This window comes from Scomber scombrus, chromosome 4, assembly GCF_963691925.1.
Source record: "Scomber scombrus chromosome 4, fScoSco1.1, whole genome shotgun sequence".
Lineage (NCBI taxonomy): Eukaryota > Metazoa > Chordata > Actinopteri > Scombriformes > Scombridae > Scomber > Scomber scombrus.
The window spans coordinates 28422343-28441966 of NC_084973.1; the positions used below are offsets into that span (position 1 = coordinate 28422343).

Consider the following 19624-nt stretch of genomic DNA (forward strand, 5'->3'; position numbering starts at 1 on the left):
AGTAGAAATGCATTTCATTGTGGCTTGGCTTAGCGTGGTGCGGCTAAAGCTGACCAAGCCAGGCGAATGGAAAAACCCTAATAGTTGTGTCAAGAATGAAAAAATAGGGCCAGACTGAGAAGTTGAAACCCTGGCTCCTGTCTTACCCCTGCACAGCTGACCAATTGGTGTGAAGTGGTTGTGAATGTCATATTATCAGTTTGAACTTATAGAAATGATTGGACACAGTCAGAAAGGTGTCGAGGGAGGTAGTACAACAAGCAGTTCTGTATGAACCTGCTGATACAAATACAGTTTATTTATACAGTTAAAGTTTATTCTTGGGAACATAATGTAAATAGATTTTAATGGCACCTTACGGTCTTCATCGATGACTCAGGTGTTGTCACATCTGTCACATGGTAACATCAGGACGACACCTGAGTCAAACCTTTGATTTTAGGTTTTTGTGTCACACAAATGGCTGCTCCTACTACAGCTACTGCTGCTACTACTTTTCCAAGGTTGTCACTGCTTCTTCAAAATACCCATTTTGCCTTCTGTTTATTCTAAACAAATCTCACTGTTTCTGCTGTTGGGAACAAGTAATGCATCACATTCACTGTGAAGGAGAGCCGTGCCCAGGAAAGACTACGAAACCTGTGAATCACTTTGTGTTTAGGAATAACAAGTGTTGAAACTTCCATGAAAAGGCAATAGTTGAGTCAGAAGCAAAACTTAATTTACATTCAAATGTCAGTTTAAGTGTAACAGAAACATTTAAACTTTTATAGATCCTGTCAAAATGTAGAGGAAACATACTGTTGAGAGTCACAGTCCATGTGTTTGGTTTAGTCACGGTTCATCTGGATGTGTCTGTGTTGTAAACAGAGCTGAAATACTGGTTTTGAGCCGGAAAGGCTGCATCATCATGGGAATCATGTGCATATGCATGCTTTCTTAATGAATGCACAGTAATGTCAAGTGTGTCACATAACTCTGTGCTCAAATTAATTTTGGAACTTGTCACAGCAGCTTCTGACAGACTCGCTAAGTGTTGCATTTCCTTTGACATTTCTAAAAAAAAAAAAAAAAAAAAATCATCTGCCAGAGGAGATATTTGCTCTGATCCCTGTTGTGGAACCACTTTCTCTGTCATTATGGCAAGCTGCCAAACTGAAACCCAGAGAGTTACTGAGATGTCAACCTAAACACAGAGACAGAGACAGAGTGCTCAGGCAATCAGCTGCTCAATGTCTTATTCCACTATATTTTAGGTTCTACCCCCACAACCCTAGCAGGCTGACACACAAGCTGTAAAAATTACTCCCTAAATATTTATTCGCCTGGAAGTTTTTCAGCAATGTAAAATCCCAAAGACATTTTGGTGCAATGTTGGCTGTAGTTTTAATCACATTTTATTTATTTAATACATTGTGGAGCATCTGAATTCATGAGAAAAAAAAGGGGAAAAAAGATTGTTTTTGGCTACTAAAGTTAGTCTCAAAACCTTTGACAGCAGCTGTTGGTGCTTGTATACTGTACAGTATTCACTTGCCAAATAGATATTTCACATTGTCACATTTCTCCTAAATTGTCTGCTCTGTTGGCTGTTTATGATTATCTCACTGGGGGTGCAAGAACTGCATAGTTCTTAATTTGATTAATATGAGATAAGAAGAATCCAGCGGGGTGAAATACACAAAAGTCCTGGTGGATATAAACATAACAAGGCTGCCCCAAGCAGCAAGCAAAAGCCTTCTGCTCTGAGGTTTCATTGTATTTGAATTATTTATAGAGAAGAAAACAATACTGAGTATGAAGCTACACTGATTGCATTGGTCAAAGGAGGTTGTTGGCATATGCAGTATTGTTGTCAGAGAAGAATGTATGTAAATGTATCAGGCGCAAGCAGTATACTGTAATATGTAGAAGCTTGAAAGACAGGCAGAAGGTCAGCCAGTTATCTGAAATTAAATTTGAAGGTATGTTTACTTCCATACACAAGAGGAGATCAAATGGATTCACTCTGTTTAGAGAGAGCTGGATTCCCCACTGTTGTTTTCCTCTTGTGTGTCTTTGAAATAAATCATCGCAGAACAGCCGAGTGTGGTAAGCATGTTGTGCACATGTTGTATCCGACATACCCGTGTACTGAAGTCATCTTTATAGAGTGATTGCAATCACTGTTTCACGCTGTCACTCTGTCAGACGCTGCAACACAGTGCCCACACCGGCTGCCAGGGGAGCATGACTTTTCAACAACTCCTCAGTAAATCAATTGCAACACCTGCTGCAGGTGCTGCATGGCAGGTACCTGTTGGATGTATTGTCATGTCTAGTTACCTGTTCAGTAATGTAGCATAGACAAAGATGATGAAGGTCTGCTGCTCCTCTTGAATGTTAAAACAGAGCAATATATCCATTGTCCTATACAGATGTCATGAGTGCCCTGAATGATATAGAGTATCTAATACATCTGTACACCTATAATATATACAGTACACACAACGTCACTCTCAGTGTTTCTATCATGTTGTAATGGATAACATTGCATGCTTTCTTGGGAAAGAAGTCACCAATAATGACAGATGTTGGCATCTTATTTATTTATTTCTATTATCTTGAAATGTATCCTTGGGTAAAGGAAACAGGAAGCAGTGGAAGGAGATGTATAATGCACATTTCCTGGTCTATATTTATATTCTGGGGCTCTACTGGAATATCTTTGAATGATTTACAGTTTTTAAAAAAAATCCTCATTTATCTTATACTGACTCTGCAGCCCCTTAGTTCAGCCTCTGTCTGAACTCATTAAGACCCCCCCCCTACTGATGAGCCCTCTCCGTTCTGATTGGTCAGCTTCAGGAAACTTCCACAAGCTCTCGAGGCTACGTAAACAATCGATAGGAGTAAGATTTTACTTCCTTTTCTCGTTCTTTATTAAAAATGGTAACTTCTCTGAAGTTATATCTGTACATGTTCAAGCCTGAGTCTGAAATATGAGAGTGGACAACATTAACAGTAAAGGCTACTGAATGGACGGCTGTTTGAGGGCAGGCGTGAACGATCTGATGTTGTCACGAGGGGGGTGTAGAGGGGTAACTTGTTGAAGCCCTGGATTTTGACTTGCAGGGAGAATTTTTACACATGTTCACCTCGAGTTTTGGAACTCTGACAATATTTAACATCCCAATGTCACACAGTATAAAAATAACAAGAAAAGCATGATGTTGACTTTAAGTGAGTTTTCAGCTCACTCAACAGTTTAACCTTCCTCCTACCAGAAGACAAAGATATATGCTTTCCTTTGAATACAAATTGCAGCTTTTATCCCAAGTATAATCTTTGGCAGAGTGCAGCCCCATCCCCTGATACTGTGTGATATTTTTTATCCTATTGCAAATACAAACCCAGTAATAATAGTCCAATCTATTAAAACTGCATTGGTGGAATTGGCTGGTTTTGACTGAGGTCCCACAGCACCCCAATACATTTTTGAAAAGCACTGATTAAAATAGAAACAGAAAACAATGATATGAAGTCATCAGGAATACATTGATAGACGAAGTCATAGAAACTTAGAACAATAGAATAAAGCACCTCTGAGATATGACAGAAAGTATACCTATGGTCAGCCAGTTGTTGCCTGTTGGGAACAGTACAGTACAGCTTTCTTCAATTTAACCAGAATATTGTTTTCACTTAATACAACACATACAAAACAATTGTACCTTCTTCTCTTGACTAATAAAGGGTTAACATTGATTCTGGTATAGGTGCTGTAGAAGATTTTTTTGCCCAGTAGTGCAGGGTTTCCTTGATCTCGCTCCCCTCTTGTGATATTTCGGTGTTGATTGGATTTCATACCTTGAAACAATCTTGTCATGTCCTGTGACTCGAGGATTAAAAGATTGATTTTTTTCTTTTCATGCTCAGCCTGGGCGATGGCAACAGATGAGACATTCCACCTTTCTCTTAACAAGCACTGCTGTGATGCTTCTGGGCAAAACATGTCCGGCCTTTAAGGACCTACTCAGTGGGTGAAATTAACCAAGGCTGGTGTACTCGGCAGGTTTAGGGTGTGACTGTGTTACTTTGTGATGACAGGAGTGATGGACACTTTCCTAAAACTATCTTTCATGTAGTATCTTCCTATCAATGTGTGTTTCATCTCTAAAAGCCCACAAATCTCCTTTTATCATTATGTAATGATTTATCATGACATTTCATGTATGTCGCTTTATGGAATTAAACAGTTCAGTGATTTTCACATCTGAAAGGGTTGGATAAACACATTTGTACAGGCGTGACCTTTATTATTAATCACACAGTAGACAAGGCACACTGTGTATGTCTGTTTATCATGCTGGGAACTGATGGTATTGAGCCTTTGATTTTTTTGCCATTATTTTTAGTGATAATGAATAGTTTTAAGATAAGTCAACAGCCACAGTGAATGGGCTTCATAGGAACAGACAGGGTGAGTGGAGGCTTAGAAAGTGTTGCTGCTTCTTACAGTCTTCCTGACCTCAGTATTTTAATGGTTAAGGTGCATTGTATGTTTTTCTTTTAGGTTATTCAGAGCTTCATCTTTTTTATTTCTAAGACTTGCTATACATATCTACTACTTGTCCAGACTCCTTGCTGTTTTCGCTGATGCAGTGTTCGCCATAGCTGTTGAAAGCGATGTTGAGTCTTCTTTGTGGAAGAGTTAAAGCCTTTTCTACTGGTTTCAGGCTTTCTGTGAAATTTTAAGACCTGGCTGCAGGTATTTGTTCCCTTTCAGCCACAAGAGCATATTAATAATACATATTAATTAATACAATAGAAAATACACATATGTACCTATACACACTATCTGTATACATGATACAAAGACAAGAATTAAAGCACACTAACAAAATAAAGGCAAACAGAGAGCATTTATAAAAAAGACTAACCTATAGAAATGAGTTTTCAGCTGCTGCTTAAAACGGCCCACAGATTCAGCAGATCTGATGAAAATGGGGAAGGCTGTTATAAAGTGTAGGAGCTGCAATCACAAAAGAACGGGGAACAGAGGCGTTGGAGTGATTGAATACTGTACGAATAATGATTGCACAATTTAATAAGAAAATGCATGAATTAATAAGATGAGAGAAAAAGGAAAGAAATCTAGTAAATGCAAGTTTTGGTTATATGCTGGAGTGTGCATGGCCAGTTTAATACATTAATGGGAAACACTGAATTATGGGTGTCTTGATTGGGGGAAAAACAATGTGATCTGGATTTATCTACCTGGGCGGGCCGCCAAAGTAGAGCCTCTGTATGGGGAAAGCTCCATCATGGTCTTATTAAACCGGCTTTCTGGAATTGTAGTTCATTGTATCTCCAGTCTGAAACAATATTTTCTTTCACATTGTGTTACTTTCTGTTTAAATGCCCGGTACGTTCCAGGTTAGCCTAAAGACGTTGGATGGGGTTGACGTAAGGGCTCTTTACAAGCCAGTCAAGTTCTTTTACAAAACTATGTGAACAAGAGTTGTCCACATACTTTTGCTTGTAGGACATTTTATAGCATGCTTTTAAATTGATTTTTTTCTTTCAGTTGATGGTGAGGGAGTATCCTCACATAAGGTCACATAGACTATGGGAAATGTAACTGTTTCGACCTCGCCTATAACAAAAGATTATCCCGCTGCTTGTGGATCGAGGTTCTGAATAAATAAATCTTCACCTTTTCTCTTAATTTCTCAGTTTTAACAGTTGGACTTGTACAAACGGGATTCTGCTGACACTCCTGAAAGTAAAACAGCCATGAGCATTTTCTGTTTCCCCATAAAACAAATTTCTGTGATACGAGATGCCAAAAAAAGCAAATAAAAGCCAGAGGATTACACACAGAAAGGTGTTAATAATCATCCAAAACATTGTGTCTTTACAGAGCTTCACTGGATCAACACTTTGATTCATGGAAAAGATTTTTATCTGAGGAGAGCTCTTGCAGATCGTACTCTTGTCCATGTTTGAAAGTTTAGACATTTAAGATCAAATCTACTAGCCATCTGTGACTCATTTATGTGTTTGGGTGTTTCTTTTTTAAGTTGACAATTAAATTCTATTAAATGGCGCTTACTTCACATTATCTTATAAATGTTCAAGCTTCAATCTTGAACTTGGAATAAGCAGCTTACAGCAGACTAAAAGCTCAACGACAGCTACTAAGTAGACCTTGTCACAGGCAGTGATTGTTTTCTCAACTGCGGTATCAAAGGTCAAGAATGAACTTTGACCCTTTGCTTTTAACCCTTTTAACCCTTGGGCTTCCTTGCTCAGTTCTCACTCCCTTTATTTACATTTCTTAGCCAGGCATGCCACTTATTGCACATTATTTTCTTTCATGTCCAGGTGCAAAAGTCCAAAAAGTGTTCTGTTTCTCAAACACTCACGACACTGTAAAATGCTACCTTAAAAAAACAACCAAAGAGCCTCACTGGGCTCAAAAAGTTTCACTCTTTGACAGTGTTGCATACAGTGGAGCTATCACAAAAACTGTCCTAAAACATGTACAGTAGAACATGCAAATTTATGGTATTTCTGAGTAGCCCAACTTCCCTGGAAATGAACAATATGTGGCATAACTGCATGAAATGTTGTGCTAAAAGTCTGTAAATAAAGGGAGTGAAACCTGAGCCAGAGAGCCTAAGATTTAAAGGGTTAAAGCTAAGGTTCATAGTTCATTCTTGACCTTTGACGCTGCAAGAGATAAACAATCAAATTTAAAATTTCAATCTGATGTTAGCTTCTGTTTCCACGGTCAAGGTTCAAGTTTAAACATTAACTAAGTTTACCTTCTGATTTTTTCATAGTGTGTGAGATTCATTGATGTCCAAATTATGTCCAGATAATGTGAAGTAAGCACTAGTTGATAGAATTCAATTGTTTTGCCAACAATAAAAAAACCCAGATTAAATCAATGAGTCACTGTTGGCTCATAGATGTTACGTTGGATACATGGATAACAATATAATCTGTCTCTTATCGGAGTGTTGATCCAGTGGAGCTCTGTTAAGGATGATTATTAGCAGCTTTTCTATATGTAATCCTGTGATTACATGTTCCATAGGTTTTCAACACAGCAAAATATCTGCATAGGAAAGGATAGAGTGTCAATGAATTGATAGTGTAAAACTGGAAAAGAAAACATTAACAGATTTTGTCACTCATAATTTATTCTTTTGTTTTCCTTCTATTTTGCGAGACAAACATGTGCTATTGGCCTGTGCTTGTTTAGATTGTGGCAAATTTGCATCACAAAAAAGTCATGTTGAATCAGCTACTGGCAGTTTCTGTCAACACTGTAACCATGCATGTGCAGATAAACGCCACAGGAAAGAAAACGTATAAACATGTTGATTATCAGCGTCTTTCTTTCTTTCTTTTTTTTTTAAGTCTCCAAGGCTGGCAAGTCTGTCCGTCCATTCCATTCTCGTAAATGTGATATTTCAGGAATGCCTTGAGAGAATTTCCTCAAATTTGGCGCAAATGTCCACTTGGACTCAAAGATGATCTGATTAGAATTACAAAACCTCATAAAACATGCTTCTGGCTTTAACTTAAAAAACATATGCTATTTATAAAGGTGAAAGGTCAATGTCAAGGATTTGTGTGTGAAGCATCAACGTTTTAGAATCTGTAGCTTCTTTGCAGCAACATCCACATCTGAAGCATCGTCTACTGCTAGGGTTTCCAACCTTGAGATCTGTCAGAATCAACTTTATTTTCCGAGCATGTGAACACATACAAGTAAAAAACGCTTAATACCTTTTATTAAATTCCTTCAAAGTCTTCACTAATATTGCATGAGTCTCGACAGACACGGATGTAAGCTGCAACGTGGCTGGTTGATGGAGGCGTACAACCGTGAGGCAGTATTTCTAGTTATTGACTTTTTTCCGTGATTGGCATCAAAGGCATGGATATCTTTGAAAAGTTTTGCACTGAAGTCACGCTGAATATACATAAATATGTGCTACTATGTGTGTTCAGATTTGACTTGACTTGACTTGGGAATAAGGAGTGCAATTCTTTGTTCATATTGCATCAATCAGGCTTGAAGGGTTAAGTTAAAGATGTATGAGGAGATCTTGAGGAGTGCTTTGAAAAAATGTAAATGTTGAATATCAATTCCATGATCAGAGAGCAACTACATCTGCTAAAAAAAAGTTCTACCACACCTCAGTCCCGAAGCCATGACAGAAGTAAAAGATTCTTCATTTCGTCGATGCTCTCTCTCTCAACGTGGTGAATCCTCCCTGGTTTTCCCCGAGGACTCAAACAGACACGCAAACAAAGCAGAGTTTCTTACTGTGAGCAAATTCGATTTCTGGAGGCAAACTGATTCAGCTACAAGCAAATGAAAAATGTGCCTGGAATCTCAAAGTGAATGGGTTTTGATATCATGGGGATAAATTGACACATGTGTCACCAGCTTCTTCTCTTCTATTGTTTGGTGGATGAGAAAAGTCTCCTGGGTGCACACACACCCATGTGAGAGACTTTGGGTCAAGGTAAAGGTACGGAGGAACATTTTCAGTTCTCCTGCATTTGCCCAGCTTTTTTGCCATACGTCGCTGTTTCTCTTGGGAAGCTTCTGTCATTTCCACAACCTTCAGTGTGCTTGAAAAACCCCATTGGGAACAGATCAATCAATCTCTCTGGATGTCGAGAAGCTACTCGATACAAGAAAGGTACATTTGGTTGTATGTAGGCATCCAGCTGGGAGTTAAACTTTTTTGTCATCTCTCTGCTGAATGCTGATATCAACAACAATGATAAAAAACATGCATTATTTGTTCATAATTTTGTATTAGTCCTCTTACACAAGTAATTATAAAGTAATCAAGACATCTACAGTACATTACATGACCAAACAATTGCTTTATTTTTGACGTACTGTATGTATTCCATGGTGGTGTGTATATGGATTAAAAAGGGCACAGATATGTGCATACTGTCGATATATCATATCTGTTTGCTATACTGGTCTTAACCTTTCTGTGTAAGTCTTCACACGTCTGGGAGAGTTTATCCACTTGTCTCTTTGAACTTGAAGTGAAGTTGCTGACCTTTCTAACACTTTGAATGTAAAAGTGAGGTATTTTCAAGCTTTTTTATTTTGTGGCTTCTATTTCTTTCTCTTCCGATCATTTCATGTCTGTTTTGATGAGTGTGACTTGTTGGTGCAATGGTCCAGGTTCTGAGTTGGGCCTTGTTTCTGTGTGTCTTTCTTCGGTGTTGTCTTTACCATCTAGTATTTTGGTTCTCTACGCTATATTTTGAACCTTTGAGTGTGTCCGTTAGTCAGGAATTTAGTTTTGTGTATTTAAAATATTTAAGCTAAGTCTGAGTTATTGGGAAAACTTGTCATTCCTGCATCACTCTGAGCAGGTATTAGGGCGGAGGAAAATATTTCTAGCAGCAATAAGATAGGGACAAAGAACAACAAGCTGCATGTTTTAAGAGATTGATGTAATTACCTTAACTAAACCACACCTGAAGAGAAGATTGTCAGCCTCTTTGCTGCATTTTGCTTTGCAAATCTCTATGTAAGCAAGTGTTTGCGTGAGCTGAAAATATTTTAAATGTGTGTTTATTCCATCCTGATAAGTATGGGTTGTACATGTGAATTTGCTTTGTGTTCAGTCTGAAAATTACCTACAACATGATGATCCTCATCAACAAAGCCAGACATGACACAAACTAGACAGATTTGTTGTTTGTTGCAACAGGATGAAAGAAGGTGAATGGGCGATGTTGTCTTAAGTTAGAGAAAAACTCGTACAGACGATACATAAAACATAAACACAGTTATTATGTTCAATATGTTCATCAATCTGTCTTTTTTAAAATTAATCCTTTAAAAGTTTAGCCTATAAAAAGGTGAAACATTTCACAATTTCCCAAAACCTGGGAGTCCAAAACATTTGATTACAATAACATAAAACACAGAAAAAACAGTTTCAGCTCTGAAACCCTGTAGAGATTATTACACAAACACACACATAAAAGCAATCACACAATTTCTCATGCGAACATGTATATTTTTTAATATCACACACACACACACACACACACACACACACACACCCACACACACAATCATGCTGACAGATGGGTGAGTGTGATTCCCGAGGAAATGAGAATTACAGTGAGAGCAAATGTCTGGACTCCTCAGTTTGCCCCTGAGATCTGATCTGCTGTTATCTGGCCTGACGCCCAGGTGAGGGATTCACCCTTTGCAGCACTTGGATATTAGGTTTTATTTTCACATGGTAGTGAAAATAGAGGTAGAAACTCGTGTCTGAGGGTGTATCGATGACTTTCACAATCTGGTGGAACTCGGGTGAAAATAAGCCAAGCTCTGAGAGTGACGGTGAAGAAAGAAAAAAGATAGACTCCGGGAGAGAAAGGGATCTTTACAGTAAAGGAAAATAGTGATTTATATTTGTCACACAGATGTGTTAAGCAGAGTGGGGGCTGGCTGAGTGTGGAGGAATTTGGTGAGCTGGCAGGAATGAAAAACATTCAAAGAAGGAAGCAAAATACAATAGTTTTTAGTGCGTAATCCTGCTAGAATTCGCCTGAAAATGTGATCTATCAGAGGGGAGGGAAGTGAGTAAACTGAGGGCTCATTTAGCGTAATTGGCAATAGTAGTTGGAGTAAAACATTTTCATTGCTGCCAAGCTGCTTACTGCTGTAATTATTAACCTAATCATTATTACTGCAGACAACTCACAAATGCAGTGGAAGCAGTAGAGACAAATCTGAGTCCTGTTAAGTGCTGATTAAACGTAAAGCCTTCCTATTTCCCCCTATTAGATCTACACATTATGCCACAGCCCGGAGACAGGTGAGAAAATATATGAACAACACATTTCACCGGCCCATTGCAGCTGGCAGGAAATTAACCCTGAGGTTTGGTTGGGTAATTGCTTCATATATTGTAGTGAAGTTCCTCTTGAATTGTGGCAAGCCTGGTCAGAGGGAAATGAATGACTTAAGCTGCTCAGTTAATGTGTACAATACAAAGTAGGTCGCATGTGTACTCAGCAAACCTTCCCTGGATGAAAAGGTTTGTGCAAGGTGCCTGTGTGCTTGGCTTTCTCTTTATGCTTTTGTGTGTGTGTGTGTGTGTGTGTGTGTGTGTGTATGGAGGGGGGGGAGTTGAAGGTACACTGCCTGGCCCCTTTTTCCCCCGACTTCGAATGGAGATACTGTACTCAGTTGTGAGAGGATCAACAAATCCATTTCTCCGCTCCGGTCTCAGGATTCCTTTGATTTCTAAGAGGAAAAGCTCCACAAAGGCTTCCAGAGGTCCGTACCAAACCAGGGATGAAAGATGAATGATGTTTGACCATCTGTTTCCAGGTGAAGCAGACTGAGGTTGTGCTTCTTTCTCTCTGGGAGGGTTTTCACATCTGCCCAACGCCTGCACCGCAGAGGGAATTAGAACATTTTGTCACTTGCTGAACGTTGAATGTTGTAAAATAGTGTACTATTGAGTAATGCAACGTTAAGACATGTCACAAGATAGAGGATGGCTGGACGGGGATGCCGGCCAAGTGGTTAAATGAACTTGTAAGGGTCAGTAGTTACATTCCTCAGACCAAGTGTTACAATCTGCAGGAAGGATAAACACTTGTCTTTAAAAAAAAAAAACACTAACAAAAAAAGCGATTGTAGAACTTGCTTTGAGCAAGTTGTGGCCCCTCCGACTGCTTTAGAGGAGTTCCTTGATGACCATAAGGAGACTGGTTGTTTCAGGTTGTTCACTGCAATTAATAAATTTAGAATTACCAACAACATCCCAGTTGAAAGCACCAACACTTTCCCCCAGTGCACCAATCATAGCTAAACATTAACACAGATGAGATTCAGGTAATAACACAAGTAAAACTAATGCTTCAGCCACTGAGTACCTGCATCAATGTTCAATGTTACAATCTATGGACATGTATATATTTCAAAATATCATCAATCAAGTGGGAGGTGTTTGACTGAGTACAACCTGCAATTCTTCTTATTTATAGGTGTGATGCATCTCATATCGATGGCATTATTTAGTTCCAGCTTCTTTAACTTTGTTGGCACAGAGAGAACATAGCCTGCAGCAGGTAATCCAGGTCTGCCTGTGGAGGCTGTCACAGTTATTGATGTAAAGCCTTTTTATTTAACACTGGAGCTATAGCCAGCTGTTTTCTGTTGTTTGTTTCGGTTCATTGGTGCCACGATGAAATTCAACCCTGTTAACTGAATCACACATTTGGCAGAAGCATCTTTGGTTTAAGATATACAAATGGGTTTGGGTGAATACAAAAAGGTGTGTATGTGATGCTGTATTTTCTTACTAATAGATGGTTTACTTTCTGCACAGCTCAATGCTGCAAAGAAAGAGCTAATTCACTGCTCTGTCTGCTGGGCTGAGCTCTATTTAGGGAGTAGCTTGTGTTCTGTGACATCTTGTGATAAAAACAAATGAATCATCTGAAGAACCCAATACCTTTTCCTATTTCACTCAGTCTTGCTATAATTGGACTTCCTCATACCTGTTCTAAGATACCTGCTCTCCGAAATATAAAAATACATCAATCTGCCCTTTTTTCCCCTCCTCTGTCAAACATGACGGAGCTTGATGAGGAACTTGTAAAAAAGGTACATCGCCATCTTATTTCTATTTTTGGGGTGTGAGACATTTATTTTCAATTACATACATGAATGTGAGAAGTGTGTTTAGTGATAGGGAAAGCAATTTACCTTTCGTACGTTTTTTGCGATCATTTTTTTTTCTTTTATTGACATTCGTATAGCGTGTAACAATGCTCATACTCAGTATCCAAAAGAAGAAATAGTAGTTACAAGGTTAATTGTTCATCATTATCTTTATCATTGACTTTGTTGCATGTACACAGGCATTCAATACCTCCATGTACACAATATCTTGGTACACTCAAAAAGAAAGGGAGCGAGGTGGCTTCTGGTGCATAGCAATCAATGTTTTCCCTGCTGTAAACCAATCTAATAGACACTGTTTAATAGGCACATTAGAATACAGAAGATCTTGGAAGAACTTATGAGACTTTCTTCCAGAGCACGACTCAAATGCCTCAGGCTCAAGCAAGGTTTATGAGGGTTTAAGCGTTAAAGCCCAGTAATAGAATTAAACATTTGGAAGAGACAGACCACCAGCCTGTTTCTCCCGCTGCATTGTACAGAGCTTGATGTGTGGTCGCTTACCTTGCCATAAAAATTTAGTCACAGCTGCCTGTAGCTTACTCCAGGACTGGGTTGGTGGGGGGAGAGGTAGCATTGTCGGACTATTATATAACATCCTGATCACATCGATAAAAGGGGCACAGAAGTCCAATCTCTGTTTAATTCAAAAATATTAAAGCTTATTCAGGTGTTTTGTTTGTGCTGTTATTGAGGATGGTTTCTTTTAATGTGTCGTGAACAGAATTTAATTTTAGCAGTGTCAGAGGTGAGTGGAAACACTCAGTATGCGACTCCTCAAAGGCTTTGAAGTCTTTTGCAGATTCTTAAGACCCAAAATCAGTGCGGGTTAAATCTAGAGATAAAACACGAGCTTAATGCAACACCAGACACTCCTCCTCTCTGCAAGGCCAGCACCAAAGTAAATAATGTTAATGAAGGTGATTGTGCTTCGTCTGATATTTCTGCATACCTCTTTGCATGATGAACCAGCAGATCCGGAAGATATTTTCCACATTGCCTCGTGTCTTTAGAAGTATGAACCCTGAATGCGTCTGATGAGTTCTTTCCATTTGAAACCTGGTGATAATTAGCGACTTCGGCACAAGCCAAGAATCTGGAGGATGGAAAAGACCTTGGGAGCATTGAGAAATATTTTGAATTAAGAAAAAAAAAAAAAAAAGAAGCTCAGTTGTGTTTTCTCCTGACTCGCTGTGAATCATCCAAGTTGCCTTCCAAAAGTCACATGGCAGCTGGAAGGAGCTCTTGAGCATCTCTTTATCCTTTTTCCCCTCTTTCCATCCAGTGTGCCTGCTAACTGGAGCCAAATATTTCACATTCCTGTTACTTGTTGTGATATTACATCCACTGTGTCCTCTAGATGCTCATCAGCATTGTCTTTACATAGAAATACTGATCCAAAACTATAAAAAAAAAAGAAAAAAAAAAGAAATTGTATTGCAGCTGTATGTTGGACACAAAAGGAGATTTGTGTGTTTAGCATTCCTGGGTGTGGCAACACTTGAGGCGTTTTCACACCTATAGTTTGTTTGCATTGGTCTGAATCGGTTGATTAGTTCGTACTTTGTGGCGCTTTCCCTTTGGTTCGGTTTTGTTTCGCATTCAAAATTTCAAGCGAACCAAAATGTATCAACAAAAGCCGTCACTCCATTCATTGGACAGGAATCTTGTGGGATTGGTGAGGGGAGAAAGGAGTGTTTGTTTTTCTTCCGGGATAGCTCTCCATTTCTTTGTAATTGTGGTCATCGTTTGGTCTAGAGAACAATGTGTGGGGTTTACCGATGCTGTGTCAAACTGTTGCGGGCCTCCACAGTTTATTTTGCCGTGCTACAGTTTCACGTCAGCATCCCTTTGCATTTAAGCAACTCATGCAACACCAACGCACACACACACACACACACACACACACACACTCACACACACACACCAGCGTACAGTATAACCAACACTTTCCATTCACCAACACACACATGCGCTTTCTCTAAACAATCATATTTGCTGACTAGCGACGAATACGAAACTGAACCAGAGTTTGTTTGTAACCGGACCAAGACCGACTCCTCAACAAGTCTCAGTCTGGTTGCTTTGCGTTGTGTAGGAAAAGCTGCTATAACACTGCTCATATCTGTAAATTACAACAAGCACATCAAAGAAATATCTCAGTTCTAGCCCTGTGATGAAGGGTTGTTGGTGAAAGTGCTGTTTGAGGTGGGAGCATTTCATCTCAAAAGCTGCTGTGTCAGTTGTCTTGATCAATGGCCGAGTTTTGTAGGATTTGTTATTAACAATTCATATTTTTGGTGTATGTTACTGTCAGACTACTGTCATGTCAAATGTGCAGTCTTTTACTGTGAAGAAAAACTGCTGTAGTGTACAATGTCTTGGTAGTTGAACATTCATTTATTGAGGATTATAAACAAAAAGATGTTGTTTGACAAAATAGTCTTAACACATGGTCCACTTACCAGCTATTTCTGGAGCTCTCACTGCATCTCACAGTCTAACATCAGAGGATTTGCTAAGTTGTCATTTATCACTGATGAACACAGTGAGAAAGCTGCTGAAAGCTCAAGCATGGGTCTTCTGTTCATATTGCTATTTCCAAAGTGAACTTTCACGTCCTATTATTATGATATTCATCAATGAAATGTGATGTACATGTGCATATATACATACATGATATACATGATATTGTTGCTTGCACAGAACATGATGTGAAAGGGGAAAGTTGCAGCACACGATTCAACACCTGAGATCTGTCGTGAGTTTAATCAAGGGCATTATTTCCATTTATTTTATTTTATTCAGTAAAATCTCTCTGAGCAGTGTCCTCTGACTGTCAAGCTGTCATAACCTTGATGAGAGAAGAGAGAAAGTCATTTAAAAAAATGTCACCTTGTGCTCATAGGAATAGAGTTTCAAAGTGGGCAAAAAAAAATATACAGAGACAATATTTTTAATGGAAAACACGATGACCAGTTAAATGTTATTTGCTAAATTAATATGAATGTATAAAAGAGATGGGAGGGTTTGAAGATCCCCTGCAGTTATAAACCCAAACTCATGTCCCAGAGCTTAATTTAATTAAATATGAATTGCAGGCAGTTTCATTTATTGCTGAAGTAAAGTTTTACTTTGAGGAAGCTCCTTCACAAGCCTGTTTTACTACTAAACCCAGCAATCATACGAGCAAACAGACAACATTTGGATTGAGAAGATGAGGCGTTGGTGGTGCTTGGCTGCTTCGTCAATTTTTGTGTGGCTGGACTGTAACAGGATTAAATCATCAGGGAAATTATCATCAGTGAAACCAGCTGCAGCAGTGATGAGCTGGAAAAACTAGCAGACATTCAGTCATTTAAGTTACGGAAATATCTTGTTTCTCATTTGATCTCTTCAGTAATTTGCCCTTTCATTGGATTATTATATTATGACCTTTCTTTAGAAATAAGAATGAAAGATGAACTGGAAATGAGCGAGGGAATTCACGCCTCTGCAAAGGCTCCACAGTCTCATGTGTTGATTAGAAGAAAAATAAGTACTTTATTGATTGCTGTGGGGGAATTGATCTTCTACATTTGACCCATCCTGTACACACACACTAGGAGCAGTCAGCAGCTGAAGCAAAGCCCCCCCCTCGGAGACCAACTCCAGTTTGCTGGCCCTCGGTTTAACAGGAGTGTTAACCCTAACATATATATGCCTTTGATGGTGGGAGGAAACTGAAGCACATGGCAGAAACCCACGCAAACACGAGGAGAACATGCAAACTACACACAGTAACAATGAGGCAACAGAAGAAGCAACAGAACAACTTTTTAATCTGCATCTGGATCCGAATCTGCATTAAAAGCTTCAAACAAATGCAGTATTCCCATGACCTAATACCTCACAACATTTTATAGTAATTTGTTCAGTAGCTTTTCAGATATCCTGCCAACTAAGAAGCAAACAGGACCAAAAACATCCTCGGCAGAGTTAGAAATAGGCTCCATTCATACGCTTCCATCACGCCTTACTTTTCATTAATGCTTCAGTGTTTTAGGTCCTTGGATTTCTCTGTTGGATAAGTTGTGTTGGGGAGGGGGGAGAGCCTTAAACAGTTTGTCACTTGGCCTTTCGTCGATGACATTAGGTTGTTTGTTCTCTCTGAGAGAAAGAGAGCAACTCAGGAAAAAATAAAACAGATGCAGGTCACCAAAATATATTGAACTCCCTGAAAGGAAATACAGTGGGCATTTCTTCCAAAAAGGCAGTTCGCACCCTTCCATGAATGAAGTCTAAGTTTTGCTGCAAGTTGTAACTGACCGACCCCAACAAGGCCTACCGTTGTCTGATTCAGGTCTCTCTCTCTCTCTCTCTCTCTCTCTCTCTCTCTCTCTCTCTCTCTCTCTCTCTCTCTCTCTCTCTCTCTCTCTCTCTCTCTCTCTCTCTCTCTCAGCTCACACACAAACACACTCCACACAATTTTGTTACTCAACAGCTACAGCACAAGATAAGCAATTTTGCAACACAGAAACTCTTAGAATTGGTATGAGAGTAAAGATCAAGCAGGTTCAAGTTGAAGAAATTGTTTGAATTGTAAGATTTCCATCTGAGAGTGAGATAAGGCGATTGATGCATTAAGTAAGGACCCAAAAAACAGGAAGTGGTTAGCATAGAGACTGGAAGCAGAGAAAAACATCTATCGTAGCTCTGTCCAAATGAAAGAAAAACCTCCCTCTCTTATTTGTTTAAACTTGTTACTTGAACAAAAAATGTAAACACATGTGTGATTTTGTGTTGAAGCTACAGTTTATTTGCTTCTGTGTATCTCAGGCTATAGTATGGGTTGCCAGATGAGGTGGGTAAACACAGGTTTTAAATCTGACATCAATATGAAGGTTGTTGCTAGGCGCACAATCATTTGAACTGAATACTAAAACCAGGGAGTTTAACTGAAGCACTTACACTGGTCTCCATTTTTATGTTATCTAAATAAAGGCCTTTAAAGGTAGGATGTGTCATTCACATTTCCAGGAGGTGTATACGTGTGTTCTGGGGCTTTACTGGAATATCTTTGAACGATTAACAGGTCAAAAAGCTCCTTATTTATCTTAAACTGGCCCTTTTAAAGCCCCTCAGTTCAACATCTGTCTGAAACAGGTCGTTTAGCTCCTTCTGTTCTGATTGGTTTGCTTCAGTAAACAAACAGTAGTAGTAGGCGTGCCTGGAAAACCCTTTCCTTTTTTGTGACCAGTTTGCATCTCTGTTCATTGCTGCATTAAAACAAAGAGCTGTACAAGTTTGGCATGAATAAAATACAGTGTAAAGTACACTAATAAAAGTGCAGTTTCATTTTGATTATATGTGATTACACAGTAAGTTAACCTAATTAGGACTTTGATCAAACATTTTTAAGTAGCTTTCAGTACTTGACAGTTTTTGATTATAATGCTACAGAAGCAGTCGGTGCTTGGAAAGTTTTAAAGCCTTAATGAAAGCCTTACAATCTGCTTTAATGTGATCACAGTTTGGCATTTGTTCAGAGATTTATGAGAGACTTGATTTTCTAAATATAGCTCGACACTTCCATTGCTCTAGTATAGGTCTCTTTCTATATTTACATAAATGATTGGCAAAAAACGCTAAAGGATTAGAACATCAAATTAAAATCAGTGTGTCATCAGCAGCCTTATGATGTTTTAATCAGATGAAGCATCCAGAGACACTGATTATTGTTTGTAATAATTATTTCTCAGTGATTGTAATAGTTTAACAATGGCCATATTAATGTGATGTTCACTGATCTAGGATGCTAATGCTTCTGAAGTGTTTCTCAGACCTTTGCTGTAGTAACTATTGACCTGAGAGACTACTTAAACTCAGCCTTTTCATAATCATTACTCTTTACAGATTGCAGGTTCTCGTGCCTGCAGGGAAACATAAAATGCCAAATGAGTCAATGAAAATGAAAGCTTTGCATTATAGAGTGAGCAAACATTTTGATAAAAACCCTTTGCAGCACTACATACACCATAAATAATAATTAGATAGCTGACATACACAGCCACTGAGATGTTCATCAAAAGGTTATTGTGACACTAAAATTTCCCTCAGGATTAATAAAGTATCTCATGTTTTTATTTTAATAGCAGAAATAGTCCCTTTTAAATTAAAACACCCACGTCAAAAATGGCTATTAGATACACTGTATGACATGTCAAACCTGACATTTCATTTCAGTGCTGATGAAATTCACTGTATAATGAAACGGATGGATGGCGCACATTGTGATATTTATGTGTTGTTTTTGAAGTATGCGTACCTCCACAGGAAGCCAAAACACAACAACAAAAAAACACTTCAATTCTTCACTGGCGCTCTGCTGTTGCCAGCAGCATCATCAGTTCATTTTTCAGCTGTCAGTGTCCAACAGGCATGCCAAATTACTCTTTTTCATGGCAGACACATGTGTTAACTGTCAGATACTACCTCAGTGTGTTTTTCTTTTAATTTGTATTTTATATCAAAAGTGTTATTTTATTTTTTTACCTTTTCATGTTATCAGCTTTGCCTGTTGGCCATTAACTCCATTCACACTAACATGTGACATTTTAACAACCAAATAACATCATAACAAATATGTGCTGGTGGAATAGCTTTGACTAACAAAATCGACTTTGATAGTAAGGTGGTTAAATTAAAATTCAACAAGGAGGTGATATTTTATCATAACAAGGACCCATTTCTTTTTAATTTTCACCCACATTATAGATTTGTATGTGTTTATACTTGCAGATCAGTGTTAAACATTCATCTGATCCAGAACCGCTCTGAGGAGGAATAATCCGATGTTACGTGGTAAACGTGTGGGCTGTAGGAGGAAAT

At 38.7% G+C, this 19624-nt stretch overlaps 1 protein-coding gene across 1 annotated transcript in view; it reads left to right on the forward strand.

Annotated features, from left to right (window-relative positions):
• The window catches only part of adamts3 (ADAM metallopeptidase with thrombospondin type 1 motif, 3), a 137417-nt gene that overhangs the window by 32005 nt on the left and 85788 nt on the right, over positions 1 to 19624 (forward strand). The gene's annotated exons all lie outside the window — the stretch shown is intronic.